Genomic DNA, 27,081 nt, shown 5'->3' with positions numbered 1-27,081 from the left:
AAAAATGATAATAAACAACGGTATGTTTGCAATTTATGAGGTATTTTTCACAAAAGATAGTTAATAAAGGTAATCCCGATTTAGTGATTACTTTTTTTAATAAGTTACCTATGTAAACAAGATTTGTTGTTCAGCAGAATAAGTAATGTTTTAAGATTGATAATATTATATTTAAGATTTGCTTTATTTGTTATTGTATGTACCTACCACTGTCTATAAATTATTTTTAATAAAATATGTGAAGTCCAAAAACTCATGAATTTATTATGACACAGTACAATAAACAGCTGACGATTTCAGCAAATTCATAAAAACATTGTTCTATTTCTTCCCGCCGACAATGCATTACCGAATTATATCAAAAAAAATTGAAAATCTCATTAGATTCAGTAGGTATCAAAATCGAATTAAATGAGATTACTGTTTTAAAAAATCATTAAAAGAAATATAACTATTGTAATATAATGGATAATTATTTGACAACAATCTCATCCACTGAGTTATTCGATTTATTAGTTAAATTAAAGGAAAGTCTTGTAGCCCATAATATTCAAAACAATAATTTTCCTTCAACAATAATTATTGGTAGAGATAGTGCAAGCACTCCTGACCACGGCGCAGTAGACGAAATTTGGTTTAGTCCCCACTTCCATGCGAAACGCATTGTACTATGCACTGTATAATTCCACTTACAATTGAATCTTTCTGCCTCTTCTATCTTTTTTTTTTCTATTTTCTTTTTTAACAAATACGATAATTTCAAGTAGAATCAAATTCATGTGATGTTAAGGTTTATATTTCAAGGTACTGATATACATAATAACCATCCATCATAGTTCTATAATAACTCCAGATACTGAATTCTTAAAATCTTATCACAAAAATAAGTCTATACTATATCTGACCATTCAGGATTTCATCGTACTTCTAATTGATTGTAAATAATACATACAGTGTGTCCGTAAAGTATGGAATAAATTCGATATTTCCTAAATGAAAAGTCTTTTTAAAAAAATTTAAAACACGTCGATTTTTAAATTTAATGTTTTACATTTTACAACAAAATTTCATTATACATGGTGATACACATTACAGTGATGACGTCATTGGCTATTTTTTTAAATGTAACACCCTGTATTTTAGGACATTTTTAGATCGATAAAAATGAGCTAATTTCAAAAAAGTATAATACTCGGGTCTAATGGATATAATTTGAAAGATATGCGCTTAGAAAATAAATTATTTACTATCAATTGCAAAAAAGTAGCCTATTTCTAGTTTTTGGTAAACTGTAATTATTTTTTAGTAACGTTCAATAACAATTAAGTACTACAATAATTGTATTAATTCGTGAATGTTCTGTATTATTGCTTAGAATTAATTTTAAGTAGAAATTAATTTTAGTGTAAAGCAAAGAATTGAAATACTCATGATAATTGGGTATGGAGACAAATCGCGAACTCAGATGGAAGTGTGTAATTTATTTAATGATAAATATCAAGAAATACCCATCACGCAGTCAACAGTAAGTAAGATTGAAAAGAAATTTTGAGAAACTGGTACGGTTGAAAATGCACGCAAATCAGGTCGTTTCTCTGTAAATTATGTTACATTAGATGTTCTACTTGCTTTTGAAGAAGATGCGCACACTTCTGTTCGTAAGTTTAGTAGTGATCTCGATGTTTGCAAAACAACGGTACACAAAGTACGTAAAAGTAAGTAAAGTAAGTAAAATGCACAGTTGTACAGGAACTAAACGAGGATGATCCAGATAAAAGAATACAATTTTGCGAAATAATGATGGATAACAGCCACCGAAACCCTCTCTTGGTTCAAAATATTATTTTTTCTGATGAGGCTACATTCAAATTAAATGACGAGGTCAACCGTGAGAATTGTAGATACTGGGCAAAGAAAACTCCAACTGGATGCGGGAACATCATACACAATACCCGCAAAAGATAAACGTGTGGGCTGGCATTGTAAGAACTAAAATCATTGGACCCTACTATTTCGAAGGTAATTTAAACGGGCCAGCATACCTTCAGTTTTTAAGTGGGTATCTCGTACCTACTTTAGTTAATTTATTCCCCAGTACAATTAATCTTGGAGGTTTTGATAAAAGTTTATGGTTTGAACAGGATGGTGCGCCTCCGCATTATGCTTTAGATGTTCGAAGGTACCTAAACGAAATTTTTCCGAACAGTTGGATTGGAAGACGTGGACATATTGAATGGCCAGCGAGGTCACCAGACCTCAATCCTTTGGATTATTTTATGTGGCGTCATTTAAAGAATGTTGTTTATAAAACGAAACCTGAAAATATTGGAGACTTAAAAACAAGCATTCGTAAAGAAATAAACAATATTTCTCAAGAAAGCATAAACGAGGTTCTACAAGAATTTGTACAACGTTTGGGTTACTGTCAAATACAACAAGGGCTACAACTCGAACATTTAAGATTTAGTCATGAATTAATTACTGGATTACTTTCAAGTTATTTATTATAATTTATTAATATTTAAATCAATAAAAATTAATTTTCTAAGCGCATATCTTTCAAATTATATTCGTTAGACCCCCAGTATTATACTTTTTTGGAATCAGCTCATTTTTATCGATCTAAAAATGTCCCAAAATACAGGGTGTTTCATTTAAAAAAAGAGCCGATGACGTCATCATTGTAATGTGTATCACCTTGTATAATGAAATTTTATTGTAAAATGTAGGACATTAAAACTTAAAAATGGACATGTTTAAGATTTTTTTAAAAAGGCTTTTCATTTAGGAAATATCGAATTTATTCCATACTTTACGGACACACTGTATAAGAAAGGTCCAAAAAATAATTGTAGCAACTATAGACTACTAGCTCTAATATCACATGCCAATAAATAGGGTGATTCTCTACATCCTGCAACGTCTTCTAGAAAACTTCATAAGTTGACAAAAAGTGCCTAATCAGGTTGGATTTGTGAAGAGTAGAGGTACTAGAGAAGAAGTTCCTAATGTAAGAAACATCATAGAATAAAACCAGAAAATAGCAAATCCTCATATTTATATATTTTGATGATTATACAGAACATATATATCTCACGAACAAAAGCTGATATGGTAAGGGGGAACTAAAATAAAATTAAAGAGAACTCACCCCCATCAGCCCCCACCCACCACAACCAAAAAAGTTTAAATTGCAAACCCCTACTTATGATACATCATTGAAAAGACTATAAAAAATGCTATCCAATGGTATAAATAATAATTATACAGGGTGAAGCAATAATTGTGAAACTTTGGTTTAAATGGAAAATTTAATGCGGTTTTTGTTGAACTACAAATTTGTTAAAAATGTCAATTAAGTAAATGTTCAAAGTGGGTTGCGTTGTTTTGTAAACAATAATACAGCCTATTTTCAAATTCTGCAGGAACTTTGGCAAATGTTGTTCTAGTAATAGCGCGAAATGCTTGCTCAATTCTTTCTCGCAAGTCCCCAAGTGACGCAGGTTGAGTTTTATAAAAAACTGACTTAAGGTAACCCCATAGAAAAAAGTCAAGTAGCGGTAAGTCTGGTGCCCTCGGTGGCCACTCAATAGGACCTCTCCTTCCAATCCATTTGTTCAGATAATTAATATCCAACAAATTTTTTAATTATACAGATTGAAAACCACTTATGGAATAAAATTATTTGTGTTAGTATTTTAGCAAATTAAAGAAAAACACTCGACTCCTTGAGTTGTATGTTATTTTTATTCGAAATCAGTCAAAAGTAATTACTCGGGGCGTTTTCGGGGTTGCTGCACACCAATATTACGACAGCAATGATCTCCAAGTTATCTGGTGTCCAGGTTGGACCTCGTCTCTTGAAGTTTTTGGTTAATTTATTATTTAAGATTTTAAGTTAGCAATCATTTCCTTGTGCTTCGCTTTTTGGCCGATGTCTCGGTTTTCCGGGGGTGTGTTTTGAGCTAGGGGATGATGGGGTAGCTTTCGGGGATTGGTTAATATACCAATCAACAGCAATTAATTAGCAATAAAATATGCCGCCAAGATGGGTCCTGTACCCTTTTTCCTTGCCGAGATATAGCTATGGCTATGCTAGCTTTACAGTGAAGTTAGCATACCCACTGTTTCTCGGAAGCGGATACAGCAATATTTTTTTTCTTTCCGTAATAAATTAGCAATAAATTGTAGTGTTGGTCTAAATTCGACATTATTAAATGGATATGCTAACTTTAAAGACATTTCAGTATCTAACGAAATTGTAAAATCGCTTCGCTTTTAAATCCTTTATCTTTGGAGCATCATGTATAAATCTTTTTTAATTTTTTTTGTCCTAACTTGAAATTTTAATGTTTCCAATGGTTTTTTAAATTACTTATTGTTTATAAGCAAAGCCCTGCTGAATTTATGAAAAAAGGGGTTTTAAGGGTCGTAGGACATTATGTTTTTTGGAATTGTTTTTAACATAAACTTTTTAATCCTTAAATATTTTAATTTGATAAAATAAGCCTTTTTCATCAATCTGATGCTTTCAGAACTAATGCAGACCCAATAGTTTACGCATAATAACGTTGTACAAAAAAATTTTTGGGATAAACAATTGCAATTTTACAATAACTATTAAGTGAAACTTCTTGAAATTTTTGTGACATGGTCCTTATTCTCAAGCAAAATCAATTTTTTTGTGCAGTTTCAGAAAAGTTATTAATTATTTTCAAAAATCAACTTTTAAAGCTATTTTTGCAATAATTAAGTAACGAGTTAATGAAAATAACTTTGGAAACTCTCATTTTAAAGGATTTTCTATGCTTGTTCAGTAAGTCACTTTTTCATATATGTATGTAGTTTAAATATCTTTAGTATTTAAAATCAAATAGATTCTTTATACCTATATTGTTTATAAGTAAAAAATGACGTTTAATCTTTTGCATATTTTGTTAAATACATATTGTTATCACCAAATCTATGAAAAGCAGTTGTTAGATACCTGTGTCAACAAATGTCACGGGAAAATATTTAGTTCTCTGATCTATTAAAGCCTTTCGAAATGGTCTATTCTATTCCAAGACCGCGTTGAAATTATATCATCATCATATAACGGGGGTCCTACGGCGATTGCCGCTTCCCGCATTTCAGCCTCCATCTTTTCCTATCTCTCCAATCTCCCTCTTCTAAGCCTCTAGATTGCATTGTTTTTGTAATTTCTCTTCTCCAGGAAATTGGTGGTCTTCCCCTTTTCCTTCTTTCTGGCGGAACATACATTAAGGCTTTCTTTGGCCACCGCTCCTCCTCCATTCTCATCACGTGACCATACCATTGTAATTGCCTTCCTTGTATTCTATCTGAAAGAGTATCTCTAATTCCTGTACGGTTTCGTATTTCCTCATTCCTGATTCTTTCCATTCTCGATACTCGACATGACCTTCTAAGATTGAAATTTTATATATATATATATATATATATATATATATATATATATATATATATATATATATATATATATGAACTTTAAAAAATTAAAGGCAAATATCGAGCACAATTGTAATAATCAAATCTTGCCCAAGTACTTTCGCTTTCTACAGCATCATCAGGGGCATTTCGTCAAATTTGGGCTATCCAGCAAGTGCAGAATGTAATAAACATGAAATTGAAACATAAATTGTACATAATACTACACTAGAACAAGGACAAACAGTTTAAAATTATTTAAAAAGATTCTACGCTACATTCTTGTCGGCAACAGGAGAGAGAATCTTAATATCTGCAAACAGTTTCCACCCCTTTCAGATATTAAACTAAAAGAAGGCGTCTTTGTTGAACCTGACATTAGAAAAATTATGTTTGATCCTAACTTTGAATCTAAAATGATCCTAAATCAGAAGGAAGCTTGGGTATTATTCAAGAAAGTGGTTACAAAGTTCTTGGGAAATAAAAAACCCCAAAATATGATTTTATGTATAAACATGTTAAAGAAGTATCAAACATTAGTATGTTTAATGAGCTCGACTGTTCACTTATTGAACAGTCACCTGGATTACTTCCACTGTTGGTCATTTCACCGAGAAGTTCTTCGAGCTACTCATCGTAGAAAAGCTATATAAGCAGCTTCGAAAAAAAAATCAATTCTAGCTGACTTACAAAACCTGTAATAATATCATTATATCACTGTTATAAATAGTCTACTGTAAATATATACAAACAATGCATCAAATGACCTAGCATTTTATTAACTTCATCATGTACCATTTACGGATTATTTTTTTTTTAACGAATTTCGAAGTGAAACTCAAAACGTCAAAATAGACATATTAAAGTAAAATTGTAAAAAAATTGTAAAATCCAATAAAAATAGTAAATTATATTTAAATGCCACAAGAAAATAGCTTCAGAACAATAGCAGATAGGGGCTTTATACTATTTAAGAAAAAGCAGATTTCTCAAAAACTATGGGTGGCATAAAAAAATTAACACAAGATTTGGATTCACCATATAAAAGTCTATAAAAATAATATATTTATATAAATAAAGTTTTCAAAAAAAAATTTATTTGCCCGTGTTATTAAGTTTCTGTAGTTCCCTCTCTTTCCTAATATTCTGTAGTTATCAAGTATCTCTGTAGTTTTTAAAGACCATGAGTTTGATTCTCTTTATATAGTTTAGAGGAATTATTCCAATAAATTTTAGGGATATCAAATAAAACATTTAAAAATTCAGCCGAAATGAAATATTCCATGATTTTTGACAACACTTTAAAGTTTTTAATTTTTTAAACTTTTTCTACACTAATACTTTTATTACTGTCTTCTAACGGTAACTGTTTGTATAAATATTAATTGGATCATTCACTTTTGTATAAACAACAAGGTTATAACACCAATTACATAATTCCTTCATCGATCTACATTTTTTAGTCCTACGTGTTGTATTTACTTATTTCTTAAAATTTTGGTTACGAGTTCGTTCATCACCTCCGACTTCAATTTTCCTCTTTGAACAACGCCAATGAGAATTAATTAATGAATTAGGACGTTATGGCGACAGATTGTTCAAAAATAGGAACAAATTATCCGTTTGAAGTGCGTGAGTTCACGAAAACCACCGTAATAATTACGCCACGATGTGTAATAACGCAAAACTTTGATATCTCCGAGAAAACCGGGTACAAAACACATATTTTGTTACAGATTAAGGTATTAAATTGTTAAAAACTGAGTCTTGGATTCAACGCATGTCTATTTACTTTTTGATCAGTCTGTTAATAACTTATTGTTTCAAGTAGTATATAAAGTTGGCGATGTTTTCATATGCCAGTTATACTGCGGAGGCCATCTAGCCCTGCAGTGGTGATACAAACCACATCTCTGAACACTTTCGGTGAGTAATTGCAAAATATTTCAAATTATAATTCTTGATAGTGTCACTGACATTTTTATTTACAATTATTTGTTAATTATCATATGCAGGCCGCGGTAAAATTAATAGAAATATAAAGCTATGATTTTTATTCTAAGATTTCTTAAGTACTTTGGAATTGTGATATTATTGGAATATTTGGGACTATGTATACACATTTTGAGCTAAATATTACAGTTTTTATTCTTACAAAATAATTTCACAATAATTGTAAATTTTCAACATTAATTAATATTAATAAATATACTAATAAATTTCATCTACAAAAAAATTTTATTCAAATTATTTTTCATACAGCTCTATTTTTTATTTTGTTGTAATTTTTATATTCTTATTTAAATATCGCTTAAAAAACAACTAATGTTAGATACGTCGTTTTCTTCTCTGCTCAACCTGCTTTTTATGGTTTTATTCCCTCAGTCTCTAAACATCTTACTTTGTGTAGCTAATATTTTTATATCTATTTTATTTTTATTCAATTAAATCTTTCACATTAGTTTTTTTCCATCTCCATGATTTTTCCACTCCAAGATTAACATTTGACTTTTTCCTCGTGCGATATAAAATAAATTTATTAGACCAATTATTTTATTTAAAGAGACATAATGGAGAAATTACTACATTGATGGTATACAGATTTAAAATAATTTGAAAACAATATAAATATAGTATAAACATAAAAATATTTTAAGACATCAAATATGACACCCCCAAAACATGGTATGACACTTGGAGCGAATAACATAACGATTTAAAAATTATCCAGTGCTCATAAATTATTGGTCCAATTTTTCACAAAATTTTAACTAATTTTTGTTTCACTTCAAACCCCCGTATCTTGAAAACTAAAACTTTAAGGATTTAAGTATATAAAAAAATATCCTTAAGATGTTCTATGGGTAAAAATCTTGTAAATCTGCTTTAGCATTATATAATTAGCTGTCTAAAACCGATCTTTTAACTTTTGACTTCATTCTACAGTACATTCAGTTATCTACATGTTCTTATTTATTTACGACACTCAGATTCTCTGACTTGTTCATATTACATAAGTATCAGCTTTATTCGACCAATATTTGAGATCAGACTTTTCTAATTTCTTTCTTTCTTATCTGTTACGTACTTTATTCATCCATCTTTAGTATGCCAATTTCAATTAAAATTTTAATCGTTAGTAAGTGCTCACTTGTAATAAATCTCTTTCTGAATTTTTGTATGTTTACCATGTATTCCTTTTCATACATAGTTATTGTAACGGATTCGTTCTAATTATTCAAGGCATCTTTCTCTTGTAATATTTGATTTAGTATATAGAATATTTGACACCCATCTTAAGAATTTTTATTACTGAATGAATTGATTGTGTATATGTCTTTTTCTTTACTATATTCTATAATAGCTTTAGAGATGTCTTCATAAAACTTATCGATATCGTTATGGTTATGTGTAGGGGCTCAACGTTATATGGTTTTTAAGGATTTTTTTTTCATTTTTAATATATTTTTTCATACGAGTATAAGCTAGTTGATCTGGAATAGCTTTGAGAGATTGCACCTATTTTATAACTTTTGATTTATAATAAAGCCTTCTTGGAAATTACCATTTTATTTCATTGCTTTTATTTTATAGAAAATATACCACAAACGCATTGTAACAGCAGCTTAATAATCCTTAGAAATAAGCGATATAAATCGAGCAATCTATATAACTCATTTTGTATTCTATGTCCTCTTATATATCGCAGTATAATATATATATATATATATATATATATATATATATATATATATATAATATACATAAGAGAAAATTGTTGGCAAAACTCGCAACGTAAATACAAAAAAAAAATAGCTAAAAGATAGCAAATTAACATAAGAAAGGATCTACAGGAGCCATGCGATCCATGGTGGCAATACTGTCATTCTTATCCTTACTAGTCTTTGCATTCTAGTCTGGTGACCGTGGATCACTACAGAAGCAACGTGACCAATTGTGGCAATAATGTCAGAAGACCCTACGTTCTAGAGCTACAACTAACACAGTTAACATTAGCTCTAGAACGAAGGGTCTGTTGACATTATTGCCACAAGTGAGATACTGCTGCTGTAGTGATCTTTTCCTCAGGTAGCTATAGCTCCCTCAGTGGCTGTGGTGCAGGGTCACCGACTGGAATGCAGGATCTTGTGACAGTACTCCATAATTGCTCGCAGGACTCCTATAGATCCTTCCCCAAGGTAATTTGCTCCTTTTCTAACTTGGCTGCACCATACTGATGACGACCAAATAGTCAGAAATTTATGGTTGCCTTCCACTTTTATCTTTTTATTTTTAAATAGAGCTTGTTTTAATTCCTTAGTTTGCTGGTCTATTATAAATAAAACACTTAAATATTGTTTAAACGTTTCGACTATTTGCCATTACATGCATAATACACAATTATATTTTTTCTGTACTTTTTGATAGTTTACCATGGTATCTGACCCTAAATACATATGACAAGTACTTCAAAATAGAAGTGGTTCAGGGTCGTATTATAAACATCTACCAATAGTGCGTTTAAAAAACAGCTCAATTTATTAAATTATGATACATATTGGGAAGATATTTGATATTAGTTTTATTATTGATAGAATTTTGATCTTCGAACCTATTAAAAAGTGCAGACATAATTGTGTATTTTGTATTATGTATTTTAGCTGAACGTTCAAGGAATAATAAAGTGTTTTATTTATAACAGACCGAATACCCAGGAATTAAAAAAGTTTCTATATAAATACAGCACATATACAGCTACATATATATATATATATATATATATATATATATATATATATATATATATATATATATATATATACATGATTATGACGTTACTTTTTTTAATACCATTCTTAAACAGTAGCATAAACGGATATTTTGTTTATAAATCATTGCCCGTCTGTGTAAAATTATTTTTTAATTTTTTACAATTTTGTGTTTAACTTTTATCAAGATTTACAGCTTTCCTTGAAAACAAAAATAAAATGAAAAATAAAATCAAGAAGTCTAATACAATGTATTTACTTAATTTTATTTAGTGTATTTTTTGATAAGAGTCTTTGACACTTCTGTAATGCTACCATAGCATGTGATATTTGTTATTAATAAAGTAATAATTTATATTCATAAACGTAATAAAATTCACGTAAAATAGTTTAGACTGTGTTGATAAAATAAATCAAATTAGCTGTATAACACCTGAAATGTTTTTTACAAACGTATACTGTTACGTTGCTGCATCAAAGTTTATGTACTACAATAAATTATTATATTAGACAGGCATGGAATTCCAAGAAGTGAACATAAAACGGATACATTTTGCTATGAAAGAAATGATAAAAACTTATAATAAATACCTGAGTGTATGGAGTGACAGCTGGTAGACATTTTTTTTTAATTTGAGTAATTTTTATGTAAGTTAACGTGGTTGACTTTCATAAATCAACGGTTCCTAAAAGTATTATGTAGCAATGACATTATAATTTCTTTAAAGATAAGACTTCTGAGATATTATGTATTCTTTGTATTATTTTATGAGTTGGAGGAATGGACTTTGAGATTTAAGGATTCGAAGAACATATTCCATAAATATGTTCACGTGCATTATGTCTACAAAACAAAATAATTAATGCTTAATGCTGTAAACAGCTTAAAACGAAATCGCTCTAATCATAAGAGGTGCTCTTAAGTATTTACTGGTGGGCTAAAAACGCAGAAGAGAGTAGGAGTAGGGATTACTGGTCCTAACATCAGACCATAAATAGCAAGCGGAAATACTCTTACAATATTTTTGCTATAGAATTGTGTACTTATAAGTATACTTAAAGAAAAAACTCAATTCGGCCAAAATATTGTATTCTCTTAGACAGTCCAGCTGCACTGAAAACTATGAAAGAATTGATGAGTTCGTATCAGCTTGGAAGTGCACACAGTTCCTAAAGCAACTGACGTAATCAACATGCATATTCTGCGAAAAAGCAGATGAAAAATGCAGGTAATTCTTCGCCAATGTCATAAATACCTGAAACAGGTATTTTTGGAATCTGACTAGGTTAAACGTTTATTTTTCGAAGCGTATATCTGTCGGAGTGAACAGAAATATAGGGTATACATAAAAGATATTTAAGTCACAGTGTGGAAAGGTCTACCAAGCCAAATACACCATCATAGGCTCTACAAACCATAGTGGGTCTTGGCCTATTCTAGCATCAGCTTCCATTCCTTCCTATCCTTCGTCTTGGTTTTCCAATTTCGTACCAACACTCGTAAGTTGTCTTCCACCTGGTCCTTAAATCGTGCCTGGGTCTGCCTCTTCTCCTCACTCTATCCGGTTTTTGTTTATAAATATGTTTCGACGGCTCCATCTCGTTCATTCTCTCTAAGTGACCTAGCCATCGCAGCCAGTTTATTTTGAAGGACCTACCGATACTGGGTTCACTATAAATGTGGTAAAGCTTAAAATTACAGCGCTATAATCCGTTTTCCTGCACGCCTTTATAAATATGTCTGACGATTTTACATTCAAAACAGCCTAAACGTTCTTTGTATGACGGAAAGTCATACAAAGTATGGATATAGTGATTCAGAAACTGATTTCTTGTGCAATGTTTAAGTTCAATATTATTTTATATGGGATTAAAACACAATTGTTTGTAATCAGAATAACATTTTACATTTGTGTTGATGTTTCGACTTCGAATCCGGAAATCGTTTGACGAGCAAAACTCCATTTTTTTTTATCGTATGGCATACAATAAGAACACATAATTAAAAGTTAATATAAAACGTTACATGAAGTATTACAAACGAACATCTAATGTATTATTAATATAGTGTAAAACATTTTCGGTCGCATTCAGGAACTCATCGAAAACTCCAGGGAATCACCTTCGGGGGCATTCTTCAACAATGTAACGGACGGTCTGTCGTTGCACATCACAGTCACACTGAGGAGTAAAGGCTTTTCCCCATCTATATAAGCTGTCAGCACATCTACCGCTGCTTGTTCTTATTCTGTTTAGCGTTGTCCATGTATTGCGGGTTAGTTCAAAGCCTGGCGGTTTCTGATCGATACAGGCCATTTGGTGCGCTTTCTGTGGCGAGTCGCTCTCCCATTGTCTTCTCCAAGCATTGGTACGGTTGAAATGTTCCTGGTGTAAGGAGTTGGCTCTTAGCAATGAAGGATATCTGGAGCGCAGTCTGTTTATTTCGATATCAAGCTTATCATGGAGGATGGGTAGTTGACGGTTAGCCTCGATTTTTCGATATTCTCTGAGAATAGAATGACTTCTTCGCAGTTTCGACGGTGGAATGTGACTCAGAATGGGAAGCCGATAGTTCGGTGTGGGTATAATTGTACCTGAAATCATTCGCATTGTCTAGTTTAATTGGGTGTCAATAATCTTCGTGTGTTGGCTATTGAGCCATACCGGGGAAGCATATTCAGCCACCGAGTATACAAGTCCGAGAGCGGATGATCTGAGTACGGAGGCTGAGGACCACCATGTAGTGCCACATAGCTTTTGGAATATATTATTTCTCGTTTTCAGTTTTGCTGCCGTTCTTTGTAGGTGTTCCTTAAAACTTAATGTTCTGTCCAGAGTCACTCCAAGATATTTTGGTGTTGAGTTATGAGTGAGCAGTCTGTTGTCAAAGTAAACGAAGAGTTTTTTGTTGGCTTGGGCATTATTCAGATGGAATCAGCACACTTCGGTTTTCGTTACATTGGGCCGTAGCCTCCATTTTCGAAAGTATTCTCCCATAATGGCAAGGTCATCCGTTAGTATTGTTTCTGTGATATCCATGTTAATATGTTTTGCTGAAATGGCCCAATCGTCAAGCCAAATATCTGCAAAATTATCCCAGGTAGGTCCGCGATGTATAAATTGAACAGTAAGGGTGCCAAAACAAATCCCTGTGGCAATCCATTACTGAGCTTCATTTGGACATTTTTAAAATTGCCCATTCTGTCTTGAAAAGGTCTGTCGGTGAGCATGTTATCAATGAGTTTAGTTACCTTTTGACATGGGATGGCACTGATTAGTTTGCAGATTAGTCCTTATCTCCAGGCAGTATCGTATGCAGCTGGTAGGTCATTGAAAGCAACTAATGTTTTTTGATTTCTTTGAAAACCTGCTTCAATATGTGTTGTTAAAGATAGGATCTGATCTGTGCGCAGCTGCGGTTAGGTCTGAACCCTGCTTGCTCAAGAGGTATCAATTCAAATATGTTTCTACTAATTCTGTTGTAGATTAAGCGTTCCAGCAGTTTATAGATACAGGTTTATAGATCAGCTCAGCAAAGCAATCGGTCGGTAGTTTTGGGGTTGATTATTTGCCTTTCCTGGTTTTAATATGGCTATAATGGAGGCCTTTTTTAGTGAATGGGGGATTTCTCCTGATTTTAACATATCTGTATAGAAATCAGTCAGCCATTTCCTAGCATATTTGCCACAGGGGAGTAAAAATTCTGGATGGATTTTATCGGAGTCGGGTGCCCTTCCAGACTTAATTTTTGATATTGCTGAAATAATTTTTTCTGGCGTAAACTCGTCAGAGTATTCAGATGTAGGCGGGCATGCAGACTTTAGTATTTTTAGTTCTTGTTTGACTTTGGTGGTGAGATCACGATCTCTAGGTGCTCTTGAGGTTGCTACAATGTGGGAGGCTACTCTGTTGGCAGCTATTGGTACTTTGCCTCTAGTTGGGAGTCTGCTACTACCAAGTTTTCTAAGTAAAGACCATGTTTTTCTGCTTGATTTACTAAAGTCTAATTTTTCCACAGTTTTCATCCATTTTTGTCGTCTGGCTGCATCCAAACTGTGCAGTAGTTCCTCCGCAATTTCTCGGTCTTGGCTTTCGTTGTATTCTTGATACAATTTCTTACATTTTTCATCCCATCCTGGGACATACTCTTTACGATATCCTCTGGGTATAGTTTTCTTCGCTGTAGAGATAGCCGCGCCAACAAATCTCATGTAGTTTGCACGTGTTGGGGGTATCCATCCCAGACATTTGTCCAATGTTTCAGTAAAAGTCGCCCAGTTTGCGTTTTGAAAGTTCCACCTAGGTCGAGGAAAAGATGATATTATTGGTATTTTGATGCCAATTTCTATTACAACTGTTCTATGTTGGCTATGTGGAAAATCTGGCAGTATTGTACGTGAAGCTGCCAGTGGTTGATTGTTTTCATTTGTGGAAACAAAACATAGGTCTGGGTTATATTCTCGCCTCCAGGCTGCAGATCTCCAATCTATTTTTTTTGTGACGTAGTGTTTTATATTTTTTGTATCTGATAATGGCTTAATCAATTTTTTTTGTCCCTAAACAACACAACGTCATATCGTTTGAGTCGGTGTTACTATAAAGACATTTTCTTTATAGCTACTTTAGCTGATTCTACCTCACAGATAATATGCACATGCATCTGTTTATTTCTTATATGAAATGAACAGTAATTTTTATTTAAATTAGTGACTTTCTCTTTAAACTTCACTTTTAAATCTTCTTTATCAACATTTTCAGTAAGAACACTTTTTTAAATACTAATTTTTAATCTTGCACACCCGTACGCTCAAAATACAAACATGATTGATTTGACCCCGCTGATAAAAACTAGGACATCACAAAAATTTTCCGATGATTATAGATTTCCAAAGATACTTTTTTCGCATATTTTGTTTAACTTTTTCGTACACAACAGTACGAACAATTTTTTCATACATGAGTGATTCAGATAATAGCTTATTTTTATTCATTCATTTTATTAATTCAAAACTATTGGCTGCTTTGAGTCAGGTTAATAATTTAGTTGATAATATACCAAATCAGTTAGGTTGACGTTTACAGTAGTCATTGACTTTTTACATTAGACATTAGATGTAAAATGGTTTTGAGGCGAGGACATGATGAAGTTAAGTGTTGACCATAAGGCCGTAAATATTGATCTGCAAGGTAATTTAAGTTATTATTACATTTATATTAGGAACTAAGATCGTAAAATGCATATTAGCTTATCAAATTCTTATCCTTATAAAAACAGTAAGGTAGAATAATTTTTTTTTTTAATAAAAGTTGTATTTTGTAGATTTCAAAGGGGTCGTTCGGCATCATCGCCTTCTATAACAATATTCAGTAATCTTGTTACTAGTAATTCCTTTATACTCTGATGCCCGAAAAAAATATATTGTTGTACTTTATCAATTGCTTAAGGGATTGTTTGTAATCCCAAGCTGTTAAGTTGTAGACTTCGGAATCTTAAGTACAGCTTGTTTGTCAGGGACAATAAACATTTTGGTCGAATTCAGGCAGTTTTCAGGCCCTCTTGAATATAACAATCGTAATATAAAGGTTATGGCTATCTCATTTTAATTAAGCATAAGCATCGTTAATCAATATCTCAATCACCAGCATACTCAATCCATATTTTCTAATTGCATAATCTTTTTTCGGTGATTTACTACTATAATTTTCACGTCATTGGCCAATCAGTTTCTATAAAATACAGTAGTTATACCAGGTTTTTACAGTTCGTAAAACAAGAAAACAAGAGGAGACATTTAAAGAAGAATAAGCAGAACTGCATAATCTGCATAAAGTGCCTAACAAAATGTATAAAAAAAATTTAATGCAATTGTAAATATATCTATCAGATTTATTTATATAAGTTTTTTTATTTAATATTTTATTTACAATCTACATAATTACAGAGTATTAAGTAAATGCGTACATGTATTTTAGCTGTTGTTGATGTTTCACCTTATTCTACTCGGGTTATTCTTGAAGTAGATCTTGAGGTCAGGGTCTATCTAGTCTTCTTGTGGCTAATTCATTTTCATGTTTATTGTGCGTTGATTTTGTGACTTTGTAGCTCTTTGGATTTTGTCTTTGATGAAAAGAGTCTTTAAGTCATAATGAAGTATCTGGTTGCTTGCATACCATGGTATATCTACTGTATCATGGTACATAAGCAACCATCTGTATATATGTATTTCTTCCAACTGAGGCGTTGGTCAAGATGGAGGCCAAGATATTTTGTCTCTGTTAATGTTGGTGTGTACACATTATCCATTATTGCAGGTAGACACGTATTGTAGCGGTTGGTAATGTTATTTTTTGGGTTGATTTTCCTTTGTTTACTGTTGTTTGCCATCTTGTGTACTAATCATTAAGTAAGTCCAGGTGATGTTGCAGATCCTGTGAAGCTTGTAGGGGATCTCCGCGTACATCTAGTAGCGCTACGTGGTCAGTAGAGGCGATTGTAGTATTATTAGACTCTGGTATATCGACTGTGTAGAGAGAGAAAAGCAGCGACCCGAGAACACTACCCTGAGACTTTATTGAATAAGTGTCTGTTTAATATGTAGGAATTGAGTTAGGGAATATAGTTAGAGTTGACGAAATAATTACCAAATAGTGTTTTTTTCTTAATTTCTAGAGTAGGCCTCTTTGCCAAACTTTGTCAAACGCTTGGGCAATGTCCAGGAATAGAGCGTTGTAGTCTTTTATCAAATAATAAACAATGAAAACTTTTGTTTTCAACACTTCCAGATATTTTGTTATAGCTTATTATCACTACAACTGTTTCGGCAGAGTGCCTTTCTCAAGTGAGCTTTTTTTGTTATTGTTATTGTTATTTTTGTTATGTGTCTAACACTTTAGACTTTAATTCTTTAACTGAATATAAAGTGTTACACACTTTAAGCTTTAAAAATAACAAAAATAGCTCAATTGAGAAAGGCACCCTGCCGAAACAGCTGTAGTAATAAAATTTGTGAAAGTGTTGAAAACAAAAGTTTTTAGTGTTTAATTAATGGATAAAATGGACTTACATAAAGTAACGGTCGAATCCATCACATGTTGTAATAGTTCTTTTCTTCGATACTTTTTTATATTTCATTTATCATTAAATGGACCTGTTGGATAGTGGAGTTGTTTTCTCGAAATCCAAACTGATCTTTTGGTAGTAATGTTAGGAATTCATAATCTGTGTACCTTTTTTGTAGTAGGCTAATGGGTCGATAAAATGTTACATAAAATGTTACTTCATTTGGCTGTTTTCCTGGCTGGGGTTTCATGATTATTTCAGCGAATTTCCATATTCTTTGAAAGTATGACAAGCTTAGCATGCGGTTAAATATAATCAAAATAATAGTCTTACGAGAAAGTTATTTTAGCACTTGGTCCGAGATTAAGTCAAAATCTGGTGTTTTTCGTAAGTTAAGTTAACTTATGTCTTTATTAACTTCTGTAGGAGCAACATTTTCTTTAGGGGGAGACATTTGCAATGCTGCTTTAATTAGTTATTCTACTGCTTTAATAGTATCTAGTAGTTTGGTTTGAAATACTCTTGTAAGAGCAGCAAAGATGTCCTTTTTTTTGTTGAAGCGGCCCATTTGCCATCTGGTTTACGAATGGGAGGGATATTTGTATATTCTTAAGTTTATTAGTCGCCTTCTATAGTGTCTCGTCATATTTTGCGAGATTTATGATATCATTTTCAAACTAATTGTTTACATCTTTAATGGTTGCTGCGTGTTTACTACGTAGTCTATTATACATGTTATATATACATGTTAGTCTAAATTCTTTCTAGATCTTTGCCAGGTCCTCCTTGCGCCATGTTTCTTATCTATAAGGTGACGAATGTGCAGGTGGATATTTGTGATATTTTTGTTGGTTTGCGTTCAATTTGAGATATAGATTGCCATGTAGCTTTTTGCACAAGTGTGGTAAAGTATTGAGCTACTGTATCTATGTCTTCTGCTGAAGATTTGATCCGAAGATTTAGATTAGTCTTTTTTTCTAGGTAGGATTGAAAATGTATCCATTTAATATTTTTTGAGGTTGGTGGTGGAGGGGCTGAGTTTTTTATAACTGTACGTGCTTGGCGGGAAAAGGCAATGAATAGGAATGACTGGAGAGAAATTCGTGAGGAGGCTGGGATCCATACAGGGTTGTAAAGCCAGAATGATGGTAATCATTTTAAGAAAAGTTTTTAAAGTGTGGTCCATAACCAAAAATAAAACAAAAATATTGCAACGATATTGGACTCCTCAATTACCTGAAGGAGAATTAAGCCTCTTTCGTTCTTTTATTTTCTGCTTCATATGTTCTTTCATAATTCCTTGATATTTACGTTTGTATCTAACTTAAAATTCTTTCTTTCTTCCATCTTTTTAAAAATTTCTTGTCCCGTTTATTCTTGCTTTATAGTTTTTACATTTTTCTTAATTCCCATCTATATTTTCCCATCTCTAATTTCCCATCCTATAATCTACAGCGTGTTCTTTATACTTTTCCGTTTGTTTCTGTGTTTGAGGTGTTCTTATTTTGTTGTTTATTCATTGTCACTCTAACTAATTATACAGTTTGAGACATTTGAATTATCATGTAGTTTAATGGTAGATAATTTAAAAATTACAAAAGAATGTATAATAGTATGTATTGATGAAATATTGTAATAATTACATCATCGACATTAGTCCATTTGATTTTTTTACAATTACTTATACTTAGTGCGTTTCGGGAGAGGAAAGCTAAGCAGGTTCTATATTTAGACTAATAATTTTTAAATATACCTTTAATATTACCTATTGTGAATAATATTATTCTTGACAAAAAACTGACCAGGTGGCCTAGAAAAAATTAATAAAAAAAAAATGACAAAAATGGGCATTGGATATCGGAAAATGTGAAATATTGTAAACCTTTAGTATAATATTTATATAATATCCACTCGTTTGAAGAATAGTTCTAGGACATCCGAATACAGTGTCCTCGCAATAAACGAATATGCCTAATACTTAACGAGAGAGAATTAATGAGTTTTCCTGTCTAATACCGGTTATAAATGCTATCGATGTTTGTAAACGATATAAATCACCCAAGTAATTTGTAAGATAATTAGTTTATTAATTTATCCAAAACTATAAATCCAGTTTTAAGTTTATTTACGACATTACGGCATATTATATTAATTATTTCCAAAACAATCCGTCTATTTGTAAGTTTATTCAAAACAAAAACACATAAAAATTAAGAACCTTCAGATAGCAATTGATATTCACCAGCTAAGTGGTTATCAAGCTGTCAATAATCAAACCTATTAAAACAATAACTACTGTGATTATTGTTCTTTTAAATTAATTTTTCAAAATATAAATAGAAACTGTTGAATGCAGATGGTATAAAAACAAAAATCTTCAATAAGCTAAAGGTTAAATTCAATGAGATTATTTTATTTTCATTCGACTACTACTATTAAATGCTATGAGACTTTTATTGGATGTGTAATTATTTTTATCAGTATTATTAATAATTTTAGTATGTTCATATTGGGTACAAATGGCACCGTATACAGTGAAATCTGTGTAAAACGGAATTGCATAGTCATGAACAAATTTTCCAGCTTAAAGGCAGGATTCTGCGTTACCCAAGTCAGAGTTTTTGATTGCGAGTTGCAGGTAATAACCAAAATTTCTGTGATATAATTCCGTGAGGGTAAAGTCCAGATTACTCATGGTTCACTGTAATTAGTTAGTCCGAAAAAATTTAATTTAAAAGTTAATAAATTAGGTCGAAAATTAAAGTAGTTCAACATGTATAATGCATTGACTGCTTTAGATAGGAACCTAATAGATAGGTTCATAAGATTTTTCAATTATTTGCTTTAATATGTCAATGTCTTATATTGTAGATCTTTCTTTTCTACACCCTTGCTGACATGTTTTTATTATGTCTTTTGTGCTCGTTACTAATATTTCTCTTACATATCTGAATATTCTTCAATATTTAAAAACCTTTTTGTTCTCAGATAAGCTGCTTGAAAACGTCCTCTAGAGCCACATTTTTTTATTTAAATTAAAGTTTCACAGCAACAAAAGCCATTGACACGGTTAAAAAAGTAAAAATTGCACTATATTTAAAATGAATTACAATGTGAGCAAAATGATAAGAACAATACCTATATGGCGCAGTATTGCTGACAATCCTCGAGAAACATTATCACATTTTTAAAGTTTGTCTTGTCACTAAGAGTGGCTGTTAGGTTTTCATCCAGTTTATATTGTCTTCGAGTGTTGGTGTACCTGGCACTCAACTAATATATTATGTTTGACAGTGACGCGGGTATTGCAGATATGGCACCAAGGAGGATTACTTTGACCCATCAGGTGTTCATGAGTAAGCCGGCAATGTCCAATTCTTAGTCTTGTTATGACAACTTTGTCACTTCTACAAAATGCTGGTATTTTTAAGGTAGGGATTCTGGGTTGAATATCATAAAGTTTTGAGCTTGTCCTATTCCAGGGGTTTTGCCAGGCTCTCAAGCACATTTAATTGACTGTATGTTGTAAATGTAAATTAGATAATTTTATAACAGACATAGAGACCTCGTATAAAATAAGAGAAACAGGCTTAATAGGTACCTGTAGATTTCTATGAGACAAAAACTATAGTCTAAGTTATTGATGATTTGATGTTTAATACAATAATTTAATTGACAATTATTCAAGAAAAAATCTTCTAAAAAAAATTTTCTTTCAATAAAAATCAATTCTTAATAATTATAAAAAATATATTCAATTCTTTTAAGGAATTTGTTTAAACTAGATTTATCTTAAATTTTTATCTCAAATAATTTTTTTATGCCCAAGAATCTGTCACATAGATCAGTTCCAAATTAAATTAATTCTCTAGCAAAACCGTCGATTTTAGTGTTGATAAAACGATTTACAAGGTACATCTCAAAAGGCATTGTCAAGGCTTTTATTCGCCATTGCAGATGTACTTCCGCACTGCAAAATGATGTGTTAAATATGGTAGATTCCACATATCTAACAGAAAATTAAGGTTTCTCTTAAAGATTCAAGGGAATCGGGTTAATAGTAACAGGGTCGCGATTATTAGTTAAAAATAAGTTTTAGATGATAATATTGAACAATCAGACAAATGTAAAACTATCAGATTGAATTGACGTATATTTTGAAAAAAAAAATACAATACATGTTTCTGATAATTTTATATGGTTACTCGCTAGAATTTAAAATCAGCGTAAAATAATATTTCGGCATAGAATTGTAGAGCACTGCAAATTACTATACGGTTATAAATCGAAGAATTTGTACAGAATTCAAGAGATAAGAGTATTTTATTCTCAAACTAGCACAAGATAAGTAAATGTGAGTTTGACAACCATTATCGATGACTATCATTTTAAGTTTCAGACCCCATGTTTTGCCTTTATCTTTGCTCGTTATCTTCCTCTGTTTCCTCTGTGTTTTTTGTTGTCGGTGTCCAAATAGTCACCCATTTACTCCATGTGTGGTCCTTATTAAGTGTCTTATTCATCTCCGTTTTAAGGTAGAGGTGTTAACTCTTGATCTTATCGCGACTCCAGATTTATTCTCCAGTTTCATTCCGTCCATATACCAATAAAATTTCCATTTTTTTTATTTGGATTACTTTTATTTTTTATATCTTAATACTTGTAAAAAACAGGTTTAGGAAGTATTGGTTATACTAGGCATAACTTCTTCTTCTTCTTCTTCTTGTTCTCGTAGTACTACAACCCAAGGAGAGTTGGGTCGGTGAGTTGCCCATTGTTCTTAAATCTGACCAAAGATTATACATCCACTGCATTCTTGGGCGTCCTAAGGGCCTTCTTCCTGTCGGGACCTCCTCCTAGATTAACTTAACAAGGGGGTTATTAGGAAGCATTAAGGACATGGGTATGTCCAGCCATCTTAGGCATTGGGATTTAATTTCTTGGACGACGTCGCTAGCGTTATATATCTGTTTGACCTCGGTATTTCGCTTCATTCTTTACTGACGATTTTTCACTTAAAATATCTGAGTTTTATTTCCATTGCTTTTGTCAGCTTCCACATCTCACACCCATACATGAGCACCTCTCTAATCACTGTTTTATATATCCTGATTTTTGACGTTCATGTTAGGCTCTTGAATTTAATAGTGTTGTGGAGTGTTCTCCCTTTATTTCTTTTGTGATATCGTTATCTGCGGTGTCTGTCGCTCCGAGATATTTCAAACGCTCCATTCTTTCAAAGTTATGTGGGTCTATTGTAACATTTTGCCCTATTCTATCTTGTCTATTTTGTTTTCTTTTCATTGACCATAAGAACGGTTTTTGCCTCTACTCTATTTTCTTAAAAGTTTCCTTTACAGTGGTGATGGTGTTTCCAATAATATCAATGTCGTGCACTTGTGCTAATAGTAGTTTTGGTGCATTTACTGTCAATAGTTCTGTTCCAATGTTTGTTGTTCTTACTACCTTTTCTAGAATTATATTAAATCGAAGATGTGACAGTGCGTCTCTTTGTTTTATATCACTGTTTATTTCAGACGATTCTGAGAGTTAGTTACCTATTTGTTCTCTGGATCTACAGCCATTTACACAAATTTGAACGAGCTGGATCAGTTTTTTGGAAGCGAAAGTTTTGCTATTGTATTCCACATCTGATCCCTTTTTTTGCTGTCGTATGCTTGTCGGAAGTCTATGAAGAGATTATAGATAGTTCTATTGAATCATTTTTAAGTAGCTGCCTTAGAGTAAAAATTTGATCTATGCTCGATCTATTTTTCCTGAATCGGGCTTAATAGGATAAGATTCGATAAGATTTTGTTCGCTGTATTTAGTAGGGAGATTGCTCTATGATTGAAGCACTTGGTTTTCCCCCTTGTTATGGATAGGTATTATTTCATTTTCTTGTCATTTTGTTGGAATTTTCTTTTCATTCCATATGTTTTTGTAATGGTCTATCTAAAGTCTCGGAAATCGGCCAGTATATTGTCGGAGACTAGAGCTTCTGCTACCTTCAATTTGTTAATTACTTGCAATATTTCGTCTATTTTTGGGTCTACCGGTAGGTCCACTCCACCCCAAGGTATATATTCTTTTGATGTATGTTTAGTAACGTTTTGAAATATTTTTGCCATATTTGGAGTAGCTCCTCTTCATTGCTTTATTAGTGCAACATTATTTTTTATAATTACAGATACACAGTTAGGTCGGAAGCGTCTATTTTAATTTGGCACCGACTTGTTAAATTCTCGACTGTTTGACTCTTGTCTATTTCTCTCTTTCTTATATTACTGTTGTTCATATTTTCCTTGTCTCTCTCTAATTAAGTTTCTTGTTTCTCATCTGTATAATTTTCTTTACTTTCTGTTGTTCTTGTTGAATCATGCTTCGCTTTTTCTGTCTGTCTTTAGTTTTTTTGGCATGCTTTATTAAACCATTTTCTTGTTAGCTTCCTTCTTTTTTCTTTTCTCTATTATTAGTTCTGCTGTCTCTGTAATTGTTTTTTTCATTTGCTTCTACAGTCTTTCGACATCATTTCTCTGGTCTACTATATATAATTGGTTTATTTTCTGTGGCAATATGCTCAACCTGATTTTTGCTCTTACTAGGTAATGGTCTGTATCTCCATCTACTTCCTTGAGGCTTCTTAAATCCGGAACATTACTTCCATGTCTGGCATCGACAACTACGTGGTCAATTTGGTTCCGTGTGGAGTTGTCGTTATAGACCTAAGTCTGCATATAAATGTTTTTATGTTGAAACATAGTAGACTTTACAAGTATATTGTTAGCCGATGCCAGCTCTACGAGCATTTGCCCATTGTCATTTGAGATATCATGAACGCTGTGTTTCCCTATTGTCGGACTTTAGTTAGGTTCTTTGCCAATTTTTGCGTTGAAGTTTCCACAAATTACTTGCATATCTTGTTTGGGAATTCCCTCTAGCGTTTTTTTCGACTTCTTCATACAAGTCTTCTTTCATTGTTTACTCCTTATCTTCTCTCAGAGCATATTCAGATATAATTGAAATATTGTAAAATTTTCCGTTCAGTCTAATATAACACAATCCCCCACTGATGGTCGCAAAACTTAAAACACTGTTCAAGTAGAGAGAACGCATTGTGTAAATACTTTTAATTTTTGTTGCGGGAAATGTGACACTTTAAATATTGATCTTACCGATCAAATGCCTATATATATATATATATATATATATATATATATATATATATATATATATATATATATATATATATATATATATATATATATATATATATATATATATATATATATATATATATATATATATATATATATATATATATATATATATATACAGTATACTCCCTCTATAACGAACACGGTTATTACTAGGTTTCGCTTATAACGAGGTACATTAGATGTCCAGTGAAATTTCTATTGAACTATAACCCTCTATAGCGAGGTAAATTTGGTTATAACGAGATAAAATAAGATTGAAAAACGTGTTTTTTACATTTTGGCCCGGCCGTACCTATAAATAAATACCCTTTTTAACTGCGCCGCCCGCAATAAAATTCTTACAATTTATGATTCTTAGTTGGAAATTTACAATTTATGATTCACAAATGTCATTGTAGGGGGTTGACCATTCACACCTAATAAGGTCCTAATAGACAAGATGTGGAAAGTGTTTTAAAGGTTGTCAGAAACTTTATCCAAAGAAAAAACGCAAATGAAGAAGCATAAAAATTTTTCACATCTTTAGAAAATATGATAGATAGAATACTGGACAATTTAAAGCAGTCAAAAATGACAGACTTCTTCCAATTACAGACGCAGTAGTTTATGTTATTCTTGAAAATACGCTTTATACAGACTTACAGAATACAGATTTTTTGTTTTAACGTATATCATTGATAATAAAAGTGAACAACTTTTTTTCAAAAATGCCATTCAAACAATATTTATTTGCATCTTATATTGCTCCGAATGGCTTCACTATAGAAAATTAATGTTTTAGAAAACTACATATTCATATGTATGCACAGTATTATTGTTGTTGGATATAACGAGATCCGCTTATAACGAGGTAATTAGTCTGCCATTTCAGTTCTCGTTATAGAGGGAGTCTACTGTATATATATATATATATATATATATATATATATATATATATATATATACTTATTTTGTGATTATCTCTATTTTTTTTTCTCAACTTGCATTACATTTTCCGGTTTAGCATTACTTTTCTTTTTGATAAGTTCATTTTAGTCCTACTTTCTGCGTAAGCCACTAACCATTTCCTCCAGTCCCTCCATATTATTTGGTAGCACTATTATATCGTCGTCTAAAGATCTCAGGTCATCTAAAATATGACATAGAAAGATAAAAAAAGAAAGATGATCCTATTGTGAATGACTTTCTCTGAAGCACTATGGTTGTAATACGTTTAGCTATATATATAACAAGCTTAAATGTTTAAGACAGTACTTTTATAATGTTTTTAGTTGTCTCAAAAGTAACCACTTTATGGTGGATCTTGTTAAGGTAGTTTCCCTGATATTCATCATCTTTTACACCAGACTCACCACCAGATAACACCTTGACCGTGACTTCGATTAGTATTCATAATTTTATATACGTGTAAATAAATATATAATTATCGATAACACTATAGTTACGCGGTATTTTTAATGTCCATTTATTTTTATTAAAAAACAGAAGTTTCAATAAATTAACAGACATATGTAAAATTGTATTTAAACACACTTGAACCTCACTTAACACAATTTGTTTGTTTCTCCTAAAAGCTTCTGACAATCAGTTAAACGCTTCTTTGATCAACAATAATAAGATTAATGAATTACCATGACTCATTTTTATAGAGGGTACTTATATTTTTTCTGTTACGACAATTAAAAAATTCCACTGTTTTGTTTTGCTTGTTAAACATTTAAGTTTTCATTAATCAAATCTTAATTTCCAAAAAATACGTAATACCTTGTTTCTTGTTTTTATTGAAGACTGTTGGCTTCTTGAAATTTATTTGGTTAGGCGATGACACAAGTGAAAAATGCTTATTAGCCCAGTCTGGTTATGCAAAAATCATCGATTTCACGGCAAAATTTTTCGCAGACATCTGAAGCTTTTAAGACATAGGTGGGGGTTACTAGATGACGAATAGATGAAAGATTACTCGCATTTTTACCTTGCGTTTTTTTTTAACAATAATTTATGGTCAAAATTTGATTTTTTGTCTATAAGTTTTTTCTTTTTTATAAAAAAAGCAGTTTTTTTGAACTAGTTTAAAAAATTTTTTAATTTTTTTATTAACAATACATTTGAACATCGATGAATTACCGTGTTTTAAATTTGTGTGAAATTTCCTCCCGATCGGTCAAATAGTTTAAAAGTTATTTAATTTATTATAGTTATAGTTATTTAATTATATTGATTTTCCGGGATTTTCCGGGGGAGTGAAAATTTTGTCATCATTATTAATACTGCGACAAACTACTCAAGCCTAATTAAAAAAAAAAGTAAGTTTTTACGGTGAATTTCAAATGGACTCAATTTTTCCAAGGTTTCCCATATTTCCCGGCCAGTGAAACCTATGTAGTTATTCATATTTCGACGAGCTACCCCCAGATTAAAAAAAGAGGCTTCTAGCTGCAGTGGAAGCTGAGATAATGTAAATTTTTCCTACGTGTTTCAATTTGAAGTTCCGATCTCGAAAAAAAAAAACAGTTATCCTCTCCACTTTCCTATGTCGATCTTTCGAAAGTACATTCGTTTCGAAGGGCTGTAAGTTTCGAAAAAT

At 31.7% G+C, this 27,081-nt stretch overlaps 1 protein-coding gene across 1 annotated transcript in view; it reads left to right on the top strand.

Moving 5' to 3' along the window:
- Window positions 1–7,227: 7,227 nt before the first annotated feature.
- LOC140452511 (synaptic vesicle glycoprotein 2B-like) overlaps window positions 7,228–27,081 on the top strand; it is a 109,074-nt gene continuing 89,220 nt past the window's right edge. Inside the window, exon 1 of the mRNA XM_072546819.1 lies at window positions 7,228–7,374. The gene's annotated coding sequence lies outside the window, so the exon portion shown is untranslated. The remainder of the gene's footprint in view (window positions 7,375–27,081) is intronic.

The sequence above is a fragment of the Diabrotica undecimpunctata genome, chromosome 10 (assembly GCF_040954645.1).
Source record: "Diabrotica undecimpunctata isolate CICGRU chromosome 10, icDiaUnde3, whole genome shotgun sequence".
Lineage (NCBI taxonomy): Eukaryota > Metazoa > Arthropoda > Insecta > Coleoptera > Chrysomelidae > Diabrotica > Diabrotica undecimpunctata.
The sequence above is the reverse complement of the archived record's forward strand: the minus strand, read 5'-3'. Positions and strand labels throughout refer to the sequence as shown.